Source organism: Aquila chrysaetos, chromosome 3, assembly GCF_900496995.4.
Source record: "Aquila chrysaetos chrysaetos chromosome 3, bAquChr1.4, whole genome shotgun sequence".
NCBI classification, from domain to species: domain Eukaryota; kingdom Metazoa; phylum Chordata; class Aves; order Accipitriformes; family Accipitridae; genus Aquila; species Aquila chrysaetos.
Window position 1 is genome coordinate 59,558,814 of NC_044006.1, and position 16,501 is coordinate 59,575,314.

Below are 16,501 nucleotides of genomic sequence, written 5' to 3' on the forward strand. Positions count from 1 at the left end.
TTTGCAATCAACCAGCAGAATTTAGAGTTCAGGCTCAAAAATCTTGTGCCCATTATTCCCAGTTTAGCAAATGATTGACAGCAAACCTTTTATAGAATTTTTTTTTTCTTAGTGTTTTATGGGTATTTCAGCACTAACAGCAAGTTAATTGTAAGTAAGGAATAAAAACAAGTTGGAAAAATATTGTACTCTGTTATGGGAGTTCTTCCTGAATTCCCAGCCTCTTTTGAAGCTTTCCAAACCTTTGGGGATCAGACCGTTGTTATAGGTTTGGAAAGATTGTAATTTGGTAACTCCCCTTTACAACGTCTCTTTGACAGGTTCTCTAGAGATCCCAGGTGCTATCACTGCCTCAGAACACAACTGCTAGAAGCCATATGTATCCAGCTAAAATTGCTGCAAGACCTCAGCTCTAATGAGGATGATCCATTCCTTATATTTAAACAGCTTCCCTCCTTTCCTTTGAAAGTCTTGATTTTTTTTTTTTTTCTTCCCACTTATCTCTTCCATGAACTTTAGTGACTGTGTGGAATGTGCTGGGTGGTGGATAAAGATAGCATACAAATTAAATAAAGGGGATGGGAGGGGGGTGAAATCCAGAGATTAGATCTTTTGGAGTCATGTAAATATTTAGTTCCAGGGTTGCAGACACTGCAAACCCAGTTTGAACAGCCTACAGCATTACACCCTACACATTTTGTAATTTGAGTCTTTTCTGAAGGCAATAAATTACAGAAGGAATGCAGTAACTGTTCCTGCTATTTGTTTAAAATGTGTCATCCTTGCTAATTTATTGAGGGTAAAATTCATGTGAATGTCTCCTGCTTCTACTTTTTGATGATTAGACATATGTATTATATGTAATGAGTTTTTTAATAATTTTAAAACAAAATAACTTTAAGTTACTATTAGAGCATCAAACTATCTTTCTTGGGAATGGGAAAGACCGAAGACTTCATCCATTCAGCATAACTTAAAAAAAAAAACCAAGATAACTGAACAGAAGCCACATTAAAAACATGCAAAAATAAGTTATACCAGTCGACAGTAAGAAATTTGCTTAGTTGAAATGTAATGAATCAACAGTCTGGCTCATTGGATGCAGTAAGATTATTATGGTCGTGGTATTACAGTTTGGAGGGTTTTTTTCTTACCAATTTTGTCTGTGTGTGCACACACATATCTGTGTATTTTGTGTGTGTGTGTTTGTGTGTGTGTATATATATGTACCTCTGTGTATACACAGCTATATGTATGTGTGTATATATATGTGTGTGTGTATATACAATGCACGCTTACCTAGCTGCTCCATGAATAAGACCATGATATAATTTTGCTTTGGAGGGTGTAGCATACATACTTCCTTTCCCCTGCCCCATACATATGTATGTGTGTAGCTGTGGTATAGAAGACAAACTACATACACATGTAGTAGGTATGTGAATGTGACATATATATGTGTATATATATCTCACATACAAAATCTGTAAAATGTATGGGAAGACATAGAATTAAAATGTCATGATTTATTTTCCAGGTTCCTTTCCTCCCTTACTTCTCTAGCCTCCTCCATTATCTGGAAAGTGGCAACATTATCCATGGTGGGAATTTCCCCACGGTGGGAGATCTATCAAGGATAGTAGCTAATGCAACAGCATTTTCTAATCTCTATGTCAAATGGTGCAGCTGGAACATAAAACATCCCACTACTTACAACCAGGAGATAGTCCCTTGAATATCATATAATTTGTCTTCTGGCTTGCTCTAAACCCTGGCAGGTCCATAACCAACAAATATGAGCCAGAAAATCAAGATTAGTAATTGCCTCTTTTTCTGTGGACTTTCTTCTCTTGTCCGTTTTAACCATCAGTATCTGAGTATGGCAAACTGACCCCTGGTTTGCAGAAAATAAACGTCAGGAAAAAAAATATTTGATGTTGTCAGATCATACTGTATCACCTCCACCGGCAAGGTTAGCTCTGACTGTTGTCCGTATCTTCCACTACATTATTAATGGTTTCCTGCAGGCTTCGTTTATTCAGATAAATCCCTCCCTGCATGTGCCTCCTGAGGACCCGTTTCTACTCTTGATAACCTGCCACAAATCAGAAGTACAATCATGGCCAGGTAAAATGCCAGCGGGGATTACTGATGGTTAACTAACGTGGTGACCTGAAACCTCCCAGCTGCGCACACAGATCATCCCTCCTCCACCCCGCGGGTTTGTTGGCCTGTTTGCCATACCTTATTCTGGAAAGGAAAGCTGACAGAGACGGGGGGGCTGTCTTTATTTGCACAAGGGCCTCGGCATACTGCCGCAAGGCAAATAACCTGCAGCTAAGCTGGTCCGTGTGGTAAACTGGGACGTGAGTTTGCAGCGGCTGCGGGGGTGCAGGCGTGCCATGCCTCGTGCTCCCCAAAACGCCGCAGGGGAATGCAGCACCCCACGGCCGCAGCTCGGCGACCCACAGCCCAGCGGCTCGCCCTCACGCTGCAGGGTTTCCCCCTTGCGAGACAACCCCGCAGCCGGGCACCAGAGCTCCCTCCACCTGGAAGCCTGGAAAGCCCAGGAGCAAAATCTTTTTTCATAGGTAATGCAAGTTTCTGCAGGAGCTTTGGATACCTTGCCTCTGCCAAGGCTGTCTCGTCTGCGTTAATGAAAGCAAGGCGCTACCGTAATCCCCAGGAAAGTTAGGAAAAAAAAAAAGAGAGAGGAAGGAGGAAAACGGTCTCGGTCTTCTGAAGTTTGAGATGGTGTGAATCATCTGCTGAGGAGCTCATGGCAGGACGCGGTCACCCACTTAGGTGGGGCTGACTCCGGTCACCAGAGAAGGAAAGAGCAGGAACAAGGGTAAAAGCTGGGCCAGCGGCTGCGAGGGTGAAAAAGAGTTAGCAATTAAGAGGTTAAAATGCTAACCTGGCCATGGGAGGGGGCTAATCCCTGCCGCGAACCTGTTTTACAAGTCACCTCGCTAAAAAAAAAAACTTTCTGAGGGGCAGAGAGCAACAATGAGTGCGTAGAAGTTTTTCAGAGCCAGAGCTTATGAGCGTGCCATAAGAAAACGAGCTGGAAGATGTTTGCCACAGCTTGCTTTTGTTGTTGTTTGACTAGAAAATACACTGGGAGATGTGGAAGGGTCAGGAACAGCTCTAGTGTTTCAGCCAGTGATCCGTGAAGAACAAATATATTGGCAAATGAAATTAGATTTCCATCAATTTAAAAAAAAAAAACAACCAACCTTCTGCTGCCTGTGCAAGCCTGGGTGCCTAGAAAATGGTGGCTGAGGGTTTTTTTGTTATGTTCAGTTAGGTCTGCACATGACAGGTTACTTTGGCATCTGGGCAGGTGTGGTTAAGGTTACCATGGAGATCCATGATGTCATGCTTGATAGAGCATGTCAAGACAACTAATCTAACATGTAGATGTTCAAAAAGTCCCATAGGCCAGAACTAAGCTTTATGCAAATAACAAAGTTACACTGCAAAAGGGTGAAAGAAAATACGGCTGAGATATGGCGTGCGTTTTACCTGGCTGCTTGAAAGGATTATTACAGGCTTCATCATAAATTAAAACTTTTGGAACTAAAGGAAGAGGATTTCAGACCGTCTCTGGCCTCACCTGTGGAATCTCACATTTTGGTAAATAAGCCTCTTTCTCTCTCTGCCCTCGCTGTAAAAAAATGCTTTTGAAATCGTGGAATTTACTTCACCACGTTGTTCTTCCTGGCAGTAGGGCTGAGTCAATAAAGCAAGTTTTCTGGCATGGCATGTTCCCTTTTCTCTTTCGAAAATGAGTTCTTTATTGAATGAACAGAGAATTCGGAATTATTTGAAAGACATTGTAATGTATTATGTTGATTATATGAATCATGCTGCAAAAATGTCCTAGGTAGTGTTTTGGAGGAGAAACTAAGAATGGAGACACTGTATTTATTTGTAGATTATTGCCAGATGTCTCTCCTTTAACTGTTAAAATAGAGCCCTAAAATTACAACAGCATTTATTCCAGGATTTGATATCTGCAAAAATATCAAAGCTTTTTTTTTTTAAATGGATCATAGTATCAATTCGTTAAACTGACTTTGAGTATGTGCTTTGATACCATAGGGTAACGCTGGGGCATTTCTTAATAGATTTTTTTCTTGGGTAAAAGTACATTAGTAAAGGGTAAGCAGATTTGGAGGTAAAAGTCCAGCAGCAGAAAGGCTGTTGGGACTTTTGGGTTTTAGGTATAGCAAAAGGGGGATATTTTCAGTCCCTCTGGAAAGAGAGTAAAATCCCTGGGTTCTTAGTTGCAACCACTTTTGTGCTTACATCAATCACGACAGATCCAGTAAACATCAGTAGGTAAGGGATAGCCCCCCCTCTGGCACTGCTGTGATACGGTGACGGGAAGCAGGTTCAGGGCTACAAAGTTCAGTTGGTTCAAATCGCTCAGGATGAAAAGGGTTAGATGTAGGTGGGAAAGGGTGGGGGCTTGCGGTAGTTAACGTCCAAGCTTAAAAACGTGAAAAGAGAAAAATCTTAGGTTCTGCCTAAAGACACCTGAGAAACGTAAACTTGAGAGAAACTTCAGTTCAATGTAAATCCTCAACAGGATTTAGGGAATGAGGCGGCTGCAGAATATGGTAAGAATGTTATCTAATTCCTGGTGAAAAAACAGGTTATAAAGGTTTTCTGATGTTCTGCGTTGCTTGATCAGGCGAGGTTAAATAAATTTTTGGAACATGTATTGGTTATTAAAGTGAATGGATTGAAAGGAGTACAAAGTGAAGAAATCACTAATTTTTTTTGACCACAGCTCTTTTGCTTTTACTCCTGTATCTTGAAACTAAGCCACTAATGGGAATATTTTAGAATTAATTTCAATTTAACCTTTCTCCCAAAGTCTGAGTGTTAATTATTTAGTACTAGAATATGTACAAATGACAATGTGTCCAATGAACTAGCATTTTTGCATTCATTACACTGTTGCTGGTTGATGCCATGGAATTGGGTAAGGAGAAATTGATTTAGTGTTAATATTGTGTGAATACTTTTCTGGTCTATACCATTTAAAAACCAGAGTTAAAAAATTACATTTGTTTTTAAAATGTACACAGTGTCTGTGAAGAATGTGATTTTAATCTGGATATATGTTGCTGCAGATTTTTCTAGTTGAGAAAATCCATTTTGTTGCATACTACTTAGTTCACATACTGCTGTACATAATGTGTCATCAAAAAACGCCTATTTTTATCTGAGAGTTCACTGTCATACAGCTAGAACTTGCTGTTGTGTAAGCATAGGCTGTAGGTATTTGTTTAGGGAATAAAAAAAGTTTCAGAAGTTGTTTCAGGAGATTTCTGTGAGTTCCTGCCTCCTCTCTGCCGATGGCTACTATGTCCCTGCCCAAATGAGATGGCAATTCCCCCTCTTCCCTGGAGAGTCTTTGTAAGCCCAACAGAGCACGTTGCACATTCGGGAAGGGGGGACCCTCCGCAGCATCCACACGTGTCCCCTGTCTCACGTACCATCTGGTGCAACAATTTATTGCTTTCTAGTGCTGCAGTATGTTAAGGGCAACTGCTCTTATTTTACAATGTTAAAAGTACCTAAGAAAAGCTATGAAAATGAACGTAAGAAACATGATTACAAGCTTAAGTCTCTGCTGGATTCCAACCCCTTAGCTTTTGTTTATGGAAGGACATGACATGACATGTCCATTTGTTTTGAGTTGAAACATGCTCTTTAGCCCCCAGATAATGCTGTGATTGCGAGATATTTATAAATAGCTCAATAGATAAATGAACAAAGAGCTTGTTTATTAGCAAAGAAAAGTGGATTTATTTGTATTCATTATAAGTGAAAAAGTTGAGGAAGAAGAATATTCCTAGTAGAATGTCTCAGTGGAAAGTCTTTCAATTTTACTCTTTAGTTTAAAAAAGTAAGGCAGCATATTAAAGTACGTATTAAACTACTAGCCCTAAGGTATCTCGGGGGTGAGTGGAGTTTAACTAGAGTGGTAACACTTGCTTTGATAAACATAAGTTTCTTCATTTATATCTATTCAGTTAAAAGTAATAAAAAAAAAAAGCTGTTCTTTTTCAAAAGAAAACAAAACAAAGCTGCAAAAAGGCTCATAAAGCAATTCCTTTTCTTTTTCCTTCCCTCCCCCCATGCAAACCACACACCAGCGCAGTTACTTTGCCCCAACAGGATTAGTAACTTCTCTTCTATGGCAACGCCTCTGCATTTTAAATAGCATGTATTGTTTGTAACTCAGAAGTCCCAGGTAGTTGTTACATGCTTACCTTTGTTCATGTGAATTTTGTACGTGTATTTTTCTAATCTAATTTTATGACAGTAATCTTGTTTCGGTACTTAGGGTTAGATCCAGTAAGAATCTGCGACTTTGGTACCCCTTAAAGCACAGTTCGGGCAGACACCTGAGATTCCTTAGGTTTCAGAAACTTAAGCTTTTCTGGCTGAAAATATCCTGAGGCATTTATAGATGTGTTTTCGCACGTATTCAGTTTAGTCCTGGTGCTTTCTGGGTTGCCTCTGTAGATGACTACCAAAAACTGCACCGAAGCAGTCAGCAGGGCCTCGTTTGGCGGATGGGTTCAGTGCAGGACTAACTCCTTCAGCGGTGGTGGAGAGGAGAGGAGAGCCCGCGTCCTGCGCGGTGACCTGGCAGTGCCACCCCCGTGGCAGAGGCATTTCCTGCCTCCTCCGAACCTCTGCCTGGTGCCCTCCTTCCTCTGGGGATGCTTGGCGGCATTTGGGATAGGCAAACCCTACATTTTCCCTTTTGAAGTCAAGCCGCTGGGCGATGACGTGTTACAGGGTTCGGTCGCTGTAGCCTTGTGGTTAGCCCCTCAGGTCAGCTGCTGAATGAACCTCATCACAGGGCTGCAGAACTGAGCTCCTCTCTTCATGCTCTCCCTGGCCAGGGAGCCTTGTGCTCCTTCTTGGCAGCAAAGTTTCAGGAGTGAGTGATGGAGAGAGCCCTGGCCCCGTGTTGCTTTAACCTGGTTATCGAGGTCCTCTGCCCTGAGACGGAGACGTGGCTGTAGGACTTCCTTCAGGCTTAGGCAACCAGAAAGCCAAATCTTCCCCTCCTTCTTTACATATTCTGCAGAAGTAGATTGATGTATGAAGGGTGCTTTGCCACTGCTTCCTCTTCCAACTCTACTTTTAAACCAAAGCACCTCAGGTTGCTGTGTTTCATGCCCAGCTCAGGGGTGAACAGCATGGGAGATGTCCTCCGAGCACCATTCTAGGCGGGGCTTGTCAGTGACCCCGGTGTTCATTTCAAGCCCCTTATTCACTTAAGAGAGCACAAGAAGTTTGTGATGGAAGTGAAAATGAAGCCCTGTTCTACAGAAATCTTTGGCCATGCTGTTTTTGAGCAGGCGTTCTCCCTTGTCCGTAGTTCTGGAGGTGTGTTACAGAAGGTATGAGAATCACTTGGCTGGCAGAAGAGGAGCATCACAGACAGGCAGAGGTCTTGGGTTAGGGCAACAGATAGTGCTGGTGGTAGAGCTGAGGTTACAGCGTAGCTTCCCTGGTCATTGGTCAGGGGTTCCTTCTGTAGCCTGTGATTAGCCTCAATGTTTATGAATATTTGCTGTGTCTCAAGATCATTTCCCTGCAAATGGCTGTGAATGTGCTTGGGTTGTTCAGCTGAATAGTTCTGTTAGCTTCCCACTGGGAACATTTTTGTGCGCTTTGCACATTGTCACTTGGGAGGGGAGCACATATTTATGTCAGTCGTTAGCAAAGTAAATGCACCTCTGGACCATTGCTGCTGCGTTACACCATTTTTCAGTTGATTTTCTAACAAAGGCAAATTGCACTGAAGTCACCTGATTAACTGGCTTGGGTTAACCATAATCCCTGGGATTTAGATCTCTTTTCTGGGCTCAAATAAAGGAACAAGAGTAAATAAGACAAGCAAATCTCTTATGAACATATATTCCAATTTCCTTTCTCTTCAAATGAGTACATCAGGAGAAAGAGTGCTATTGTTAAAATTGCAGCCAACACCTATGACTCTGACAGCAGCTGCTGAAATGTGTGTTTTTAATGTTCACCCAATCATGGTAATTGTACCAGTTCAGTAAATTCAGAATCTGGTGGTATTAAATTTTGCATCTTGAGACATCAAGCCAACGCAGGGACTTATGGTTGGTTAAGATGGTTTCGAAGGATCCTTTTTTGGTTTTGTGGATTTTTTTGTCATTAATTACCTTTTGTACTACTGCATTTTGTGTGATCTCTTGTGTTGTGGATCGTAGTGATTCCATTTGTTCACTGGGAGATTGCTGCGTTAGTAAACACGGAGTGTCGTAATTTGTTTAAGTTTAGGAGAGGTTTTCACTGGCTGATTAATACACTGCCATAGGTGCACTTCACTTGGAAAAAAAAAAAAAAAACCCACAACCAAAACCCACCCTAAAAATTAAAATTAGTTGTTAAAAAAAGGAATAGAGAAGCTATTCTCTTAGGTTATGTCTGAAATGCAGAAAGACCAGTAATATGTTTTTCACCATGGCTTCTGCTGTGAGTTCTTAAGGAGGTTCTAACAACCTCTCAGGAGGTGGGTGTTGGATAGTCGGCCATGCACATCATGTACATCTTTAGTAGTTGCAGATTATTTTGTCCCACATCTTGAGATTTATTTTATCTTCAAAAATTACATTCTTGTTAGTTGTAAGACTGGATCTTCTTGATACCTGCATGACTGTCCAGTTCTGGTTTGGATTGCTAAATTCTTGATTATGTTAATGTCTCATGACTTTAAATTCCAGAGCTCAACTAAGTTTTAAGAATATTTCAGCCTCTAAATGGTTTGCATTTTTTACATATACATTTAATAGACTGTCTCCATGCTCTTGCACTGATTACATTCAAAATAGAAAAACTAATTGTAATTCAATTTCAATCAAAGGTCAAGTATTTTTCCAGTCTGGAGGGAGATGTCTGTCTTCCAAGGACGGAGGAAGGCAGCAAGAGGAAGAAGTAAACAGTGAAAAACCAAAGAGTTAAAACATTTTTTTGTTTGTTTGAAAGAAGTTGAGTCTGATTTTAAATTTTACATGTTATATTCACTTCCAAATACACTTACTGCCAGATGAATAAGTAGAGGCTTTTCCAATTTGCACCTATTTTGTGGGTATGTGGGTGTCCAAAGTCTGGAAACAGACCTGCTGTCAGTGTCTGTGTATGAGCTTTGGGCTTTCTTCCACTGTGCTTTGAAAACATAATTTTAGCTGCATTTATTCATTTGTAGCCCTATTTTTAGTAACACAAAATACCATACATCAGACTGTTGTAATTAGTAATAAATTACTCACAGAAGGAACAAATATTTGACTTTGATTAGAGTAAGAAAGAAGAAATGTCACTTATTTCCCATTGGCTGAATAATTGTACGACATTGGTTGGTTGATTTAAATAACAGTAAATATTGTTTGGAAGGAAGAATTATTATTTAGCACACTGTAAAAAATTTAATTTATAAATATACATGTAACATAAACACTTCCATTAAAAATGTGTACCTGAAAAGCTAGGACATTTATAAAATTTCCTATAGATCTTAAAAAACTGTTTTGTTTTGGTTTTTTTACAGAGAGATGGTCATTACAGTAAATTCTTGATCTAGGTTATATTTTTCCCTAAAAGCCTTTAAAAAAAAACCAAAACAACACTCCAGAACCTCACAGGTGATGTGTGCGAATTTCACTCTTTCATTATGCATATCATGCATTCTTTATTTTTAAAAAAGCTATTTCATATTAAAATTGCTCAGTAGCTTTGCATTAAAAAGACAACGTTATGTCAACATCTACTACCGAGGGCTATGGAAGAACTGGAATCACCAGGGCATTGCAGGTACCATGATTTGTCAGTAAATGCTGGCAGTATTTGGTGTTTTTTTTAATTGGGATCACTATTTTTTCAGTCGGTTTTCAGCTGCTGGTCCAAGCTGCCATCTTTGTTGGCTAATACTAAATGCAGTGCTGGGGGTACAGGCAGGATGGTGCCTTCTGCCAGCCCCTGGCATGCTCCTGTGTGGGTGAGCGGGGCCGCGGGGGGTTTCTGTGCTCCGCAGCCCGGGGACTCTCTCTGGTTTACCACAGGCAATTGGTATGGTGTCTGCCGCTGGAGAATTTAAATGAAAACACGTGATAGAAGCAGCATCGAAATCTTTCTGGAAATCAGGGGAGAACTTCTCCCTTCTGAACATCGTAAAAGGGTGGGATGGGATGGGGTGAGGAGGCGCAGATCACAAAATGTTTTCCTTGGCCCTCACGGCGCTGGTATTGTCGATAAAAACGTTCCAGCTGACCGGAGTACAGTTGGCTCAAACCCCTAGCAGGCTGTCTGACCAACGTGCTCTTCCTCTGAAATCAGATGCAAGCATTTCTGGCTTATGTGTACTTCCCTTCTATTTTATTTTTACCAAGCGTTTTCCGCGCCGGACACCGTGGCAGGTCCCGCAGGCACCTGCTGCTGCTCTTGCTGCTGCTGCTGCTCGCCGGCACGCCGGGCTCTCACAGCTCCTTTGCACTCGGCAGCTGACGGGCACTGCTGCTGCGAAGGCAGGGCTCCCGGCCACGGCTTTCTAATCCCGTCCTGAACAACTGGGTTAATCCCATACCGAGCCTGGGACCCTACTGCAAGGAGTCAGGTTTCTTCCCGAGGCCAATGAATAGCGTTCAGTAACGCAGGAGCAGGACCGTTGCGGAGGTCGCGTGTGATACTTGGTTGTTGCTGTAGCTTAATTCCACGAGAGATTTCACCGTAGCATTAACTATTTGTATTACTTTGGTCGCACTTTTTGCACATGTCTTTTCGGTGTGCATGTTTTACCCTCTTTCTTCATTGTTAAATCGTGACCTCCTTGGTCTTGGGTATTAATCCTGTCACAGAAGGGTAGCTCTAGCCCATGTGCAAATGTGTATTTGTTCAATCCCCACCCGTATGCAAGCATGCAGCCGTGAGAAACTAGTATTTTTTATTTATATGAGTCATTCATACACCCGGATGTGTAACGAAATTTCACGTCAGATGAGGCTCTGCTGCATATGCACACCTATAGAAAATCTGCACTGGGAGGAAGAGGGACTCGGGCTGCTCCTGGTTCTGTTGCTCTGTGCTGGCGGCAGTCTGCTACCGAGGGGATGGATTTTGAGGAGGAGGTAACCACTCGTACTCCTGTGGCACAACCAAGAAGAAAAAGGAGCCTCTCAGCTCTTTGCTGCTCCTCTGGTGCCTCTTCCGCAAGCCAGGTACAGCTCTGATGAAGAGCCAGGGCTTTGCTTTGTGGGGCTTGTGTAGGAGCTAGTGGAAGCTTTTGGATAGATCATTTTTTTTCAAAAGCCTGCTCCCTGTAAGAAGGAATGTCCTGAAGTGTTCGTTAGTATTATCCTATTGTCTATACACATTTCTAGTTGATTTTGAAAAGCGCAAAAAACTTCAGGTTGCTACAGTAGTTATCAGAAGTTTTTGAGAGGGAGACTGACAGTCTACAGAAGAAAGGCTTCCCGTGAACCATGCTAAAATACAATTCGATTTCATCTCATGGTTTCAAAATTTGTCATATGCTGTCCAAAACCCAAGATGCTTTCTTCTGTAATTATAGAGAGTGTTTATATGTAAGGTTTAATCTATTTACTGGAAGTCTTCCAGGACTCTGGAGTAACTGCTACTTTGTGGGCCTCTTCTGAATTGAAGGGTTAGAAAACAGGAGACTTCTACTCCGAAGATACTTGGACAGTGAAGATGAGCGAGCTACTTTTTTTCCCCATGTCTTCTCTTGCTTCTGGTGTAATATTTTGGGTTTGAGATATCTTTTTTCCTCATGCTGTGACAGCAGGTATTACTTTGTTTTAAAGAAACTGCAAACTCACAAGTTCAGTCTTGTTTCTGCATGACTTAAACCTGTCTCAGAGATGTTATTTTGCCAAGAATAGTTCCACTTACGTTAGACAGATTTCTTTGTGACTGTGTTACATAGGCAAAGCCAGATTGGAATTTAGGGAAACTTTTAATAGTTTATAAAAGGATAACTGAGGAAATTAAAAAAAAAAAAAGTTCACAAGTACTTCAACAGGTACTTGTGAGATGCTTCTCATGTTGGGTTGGGTCTTTTTTTATTGTATTTTTGCGGATTTCTCACAATACTATTAGCAATGTATTACTAGAGAGAGAAGGGGTTGGGCTTTTTGCAATATGTCACAGCTATGTGATTTTAGTTGTAGAAACTGGAGCAAATAATTCTGAATTGATACCAAAAAAAGATTTTCTGTTTAAGGTGATCCCTCGCTGTGAAGACTGTTTTTCCTAAGGAGATGTGTAACCTTTTAGGTTAGATTTACTCGCTGTGTAGCATTTTAAACACACCAGACTAAAACTAATGCGGGGTAAAACCTAGAGATGTATTGAGTTGCCTGGCAAAACAAGGGCAGCTTAGATAACCGTTCAGTAGCTTATTGTGGTAAGATAAACATGGAATTCTAGGTATTTTCTACAATAAAAGAACTTATGTGTTCTTTTGTTCTGTGCTTTCTGCTGCCGCTTGTCAGACTTCCCTGGATACTGCCAAAATGTCGATGCTTTTTTCATTGTCTTTCTCTTTTTTTAATTTTAGGATCACACTATTAGATTCTGAGGGCAGAATAGCTTTTCTAACTTCTAACTTCCTCTGAAAAAAAGCAGTCAGACAAAAGTTATCGAGCCTTTCAAGTGAGGTTTGTCTAGCCACTGCTGCTTTGTTTTTGGCTTATCTTCCCTGGGGTTTGAAAACCTTCTTGAATGTCTGGGTTCTGTGATCTTTCAGAGGTCTTTTAAAATGCAGTCATCGTTTCAAAGTGTTCACTCTGCCTTCAAATAGTTTCAGTGGAGACGAGGGTGATGATCTGGTTTTACTTACCTCAATATATGGCAAGGACCTATGTTTGGAAACATAAGCTTACATACTGTTTGACTGCTCATTTAACTAAAACAGCCAGCCTGATTTCATATTGATATCTCTGCCAACCTACAAAATCACCCAAATTCAGCAAAGTAGCTGAGTCTGGCGGCGTCCTGTTGCAATAGTAAGATTTAAGTTATTTTATCTGAAATCTAAGAGGGAGGGAAAGTTGAATAAGAGTTATGGGGGGAAGAAATGTCTTGATTAGCCATGGCAAACGTTTCACCTTGAGTCAGTTCTAGGTGTGTTGGGTGTTGCACTTAAGAGCAGAACCATTAAAATCCTTTTGAAAACTAATGACTGGCAGAGACTGCAGGGTTAACAGTATATTGTGATATCATGCTCAACAAAACCACGTAGTTTGTCTTTTACATTGCTAGACTGCCTTGGTTCATAAATAAAGGGAGAATTTCCAATTTTCTTGTTAGTAACAGACAGGTAAGCAGTCATACCGTAGCTCTACTATTTGATAATTTGAAAGTTCAGGCACCAAGAAGCACTGCAAAGAACAAATCTGCCCAGCTCCAGAGCCCATGTGATGTCTCTTATCTCTCCTGTCACTTTGTTCTCATCTAAGAGGAGGATCAACCAGTTGTTTCTCATCTAAGCCCCTGCTTCAGACACACATTAGGCATGATGCTCAAATATCCCCCATGGAAGTGAAGTTGGTTGTCAGCAGTTTAATAAAGGCACTGTTTTTGCCCACTGCCTTTCCTAGAAGTTCCATGTAAATGTATGACAAGGCAGATGGTGTGTAATAACTAAGCTCTTCCTATTGGAAGGTCTCAAAAAGTAGGAATATACAAACATCAAATTGACTTCACCATCCCAGGTGGGTGTTTGGGTTAACTGCTGTTCATTGTAGATGATTTCAAAAGCATCTGATTAAACTGTTAATACAAGTGCTGTTTTTCAGCAGTATTTTTTGACTGCTAATATGATTGCAGTTTGCTTCTGTGAGTCCAAAGTGCACTGATCAAAAGAAAAGTGATGCTGAGATTTGGAGACATTATGGGAGTTGTACTTCTTTGCCTCAGCCTAATCCAAAAAGACACAATTGAAACAAGTTAATAATTCATCATATTGGAAAATTTCTTAAATAAATACTGTACTACAAACTCTGTTTGGCTTGAAGGAGAGCAGCTACTCTACCTTCACTTAAAAGAGAGGGAGATACTCCTTCTTATCAGTAGAGCTATTTCTTTCCTGCCAGATTGTGCTGGTCAGAAAGGATAAGGGATAAGATCACAGGCCATGTAACAGGGCCTTTTCACCCTTTTTCTAATTAGCAGTCTGAGAGTCAACAGGACAAAACCTGTATTTGTTTCTCTGACACATCGCTGTGCTACTTCACATGAAAGCAGCGCAGTCTTAATCTAAGCAGTTTTATACAACTTGAATTAATCCAACTATTAATAACAAGCTCAGTGTTTAAAGGTTTGCAGATACTGTTTCACAAGCCAAGAAACTTCTCAGAGTTTTGTTCAGCCACAGTATTAGATAAACAAAATGAAAGCAAACCATGAGGCAGCTGTTTTGCTTTTTCTTTCCTTTGCAGGGTGTTTTTTTGTCTTCCCTCCTGCATTACAGGCTACCACAAATCATTTGTAGAGTACAGTGACCTTTACAGAAAGACTAGTAGTAGCAAGTGCTTAGGGAACACTGTCTTGATACCTGGAGAGAGAAGATTATTGTAGCATCCAGGAAATTATCTAAAGGATGAAATATCAAAAAGATACAGATTCCTCCCAGCCTCAACCCCTTGTAGAGGAGCCAGAGGTGTATTAGCCTCCAGTGTGGCTGGACCATTGGAACAGGTCATCTGCTTTTAGTCCTGGGAAATAGCTGGTCAGCGATACCAACATAGTTTCTACTTTTCCTCTTGGAAAACTGAAATCAAGAATGTGATTTACATGTGGTCACAGGCAGGGGAAGGCCATCATCTGGATGTTTCCCAAAGGAGGTTTTCAGGAGAATGATCAGGGTGCCTCAAGACTTGCTCCCCATTGGGACTAGCAGAGGGAGAAGTAGGTGATGTTTAACATTTGAAGAAATCCGTGGATTGCTCCAAAGGTTGGTAATAAAGTACTCTCATCCTGGTTTGTCAACTTGAGTTTAACACAACATTGTTGAATTTGGTTGCTCAAACCTACTTTATATTTTTTGTAAATTTGTGGTGAAATGAGTTCATTTGGGAAGAGGTAAATATAGCTAGAAGTTAAAATTTTCCATATAGAAGAACGTTATATGTGGTCACTTCTTGACACGGTTGTTGGGAATATGTTAAAAGGCAGCTTTTATAGAAATGTAGCTTGTTACTGGGATCTGGGCTTTGGTCAAGAAATTCACTCTGCTTAGGCTGCCAAACAATTGCATTACAATCTTTTGCCATAGGAGTTTGACATATTGTCCTGTCAGGTACACAGTACCTTGTTACAAAATCAGAGTGTATCCTAACCTCAGAGGGTGTATTTTAATATGAGATTATCTTTTGTTTCCTGAATACTTCATACTAAAATACACAAAAAAGGTTGGCAAGAAATTCTTTAAAGATGTGGAGAGACACAAGTGTTAGAATTGTGATTTTACAAAGAAAATTGCAAATGAAACAGGTGAGGAAGGATTTTAGTCAGATGCGTAAACATGTCCTTTGGGCTAAAAGGTAAAGCCAGAGGTAATGAACTGTCAGACCAAAGTGACCATCTTTGGAAACGTGTGCATGTGTTTGTGCGCAGACAAGCGTATGGCCCGCACACAGTTCCTGTGCGGCCAAATCTGCTGCTGATGGTGTAGAAGCATGCAGCTGCCTGCAGAGTCACTTTCTGGTGGTAAAGAGTAGAGCCAATTAATGATAATGATTATGAGCTTGGTATAAATACATGATGTATCTAAAACGTTCAGTAAACTGCAATACTACATGGATCAAACTTTTCACACACAAGAGCCTAAAAGAAGATACCAAGTTGGTATTGAAAGAACTAGCAGTGGCATTACAAACCTACAAGACCAAATGATTTTGTAAACTTCTGCGTTACCTTTTGAAAAATTTAATGGAGAATGAATTAACCGCATTTGAGCAAGCATGTGATCATGAGTCATAGCAAAGTCTAAGTTGGAAAGGACCTCTGGACACTATCTGAACTGCTGTAGAAAGCAGGAGCTTAGATTAGGTTATCCACGGCCACATCAAGCTGAGTCTTGAATATTCCAAGTGAAGGAGATTCCATCACTTCTCTGTTCAATGTATTGAAGTTTTTTATTGTTGTCGTGGTGAAGCTTTCTTTTTTTTTCTTATAGCCAGACAATTTCCAAGAATGGGGTAAGCTGTACCCTGGAAAATAGTAAGTCTGGAAGGGATTTAAGGATCTTTTGAACTGCAAGTTCACAAGAGTTCCTAGTGTGATGCTATCATATAAGGAGAAGGAGTTACTTTCCAGGAAGACAGTGGTTAAGACTCAAGAACAGTCTTCTCTCTGGATGCGCACTGTGACGAATGCATGCTATAGTTTCAGGCTCAATATTGTTGAAGGGAGT

General features: G+C 40.8%; 1 protein-coding gene across 1 annotated transcript in view; it reads left to right on the forward strand.

Moving 5' to 3' along the window:
* KIAA1217 (KIAA1217 ortholog) overlaps window positions 1-16,501 on the forward strand; it is a 187,883-nt gene that overhangs the window by 6,336 nt on the left and 165,046 nt on the right.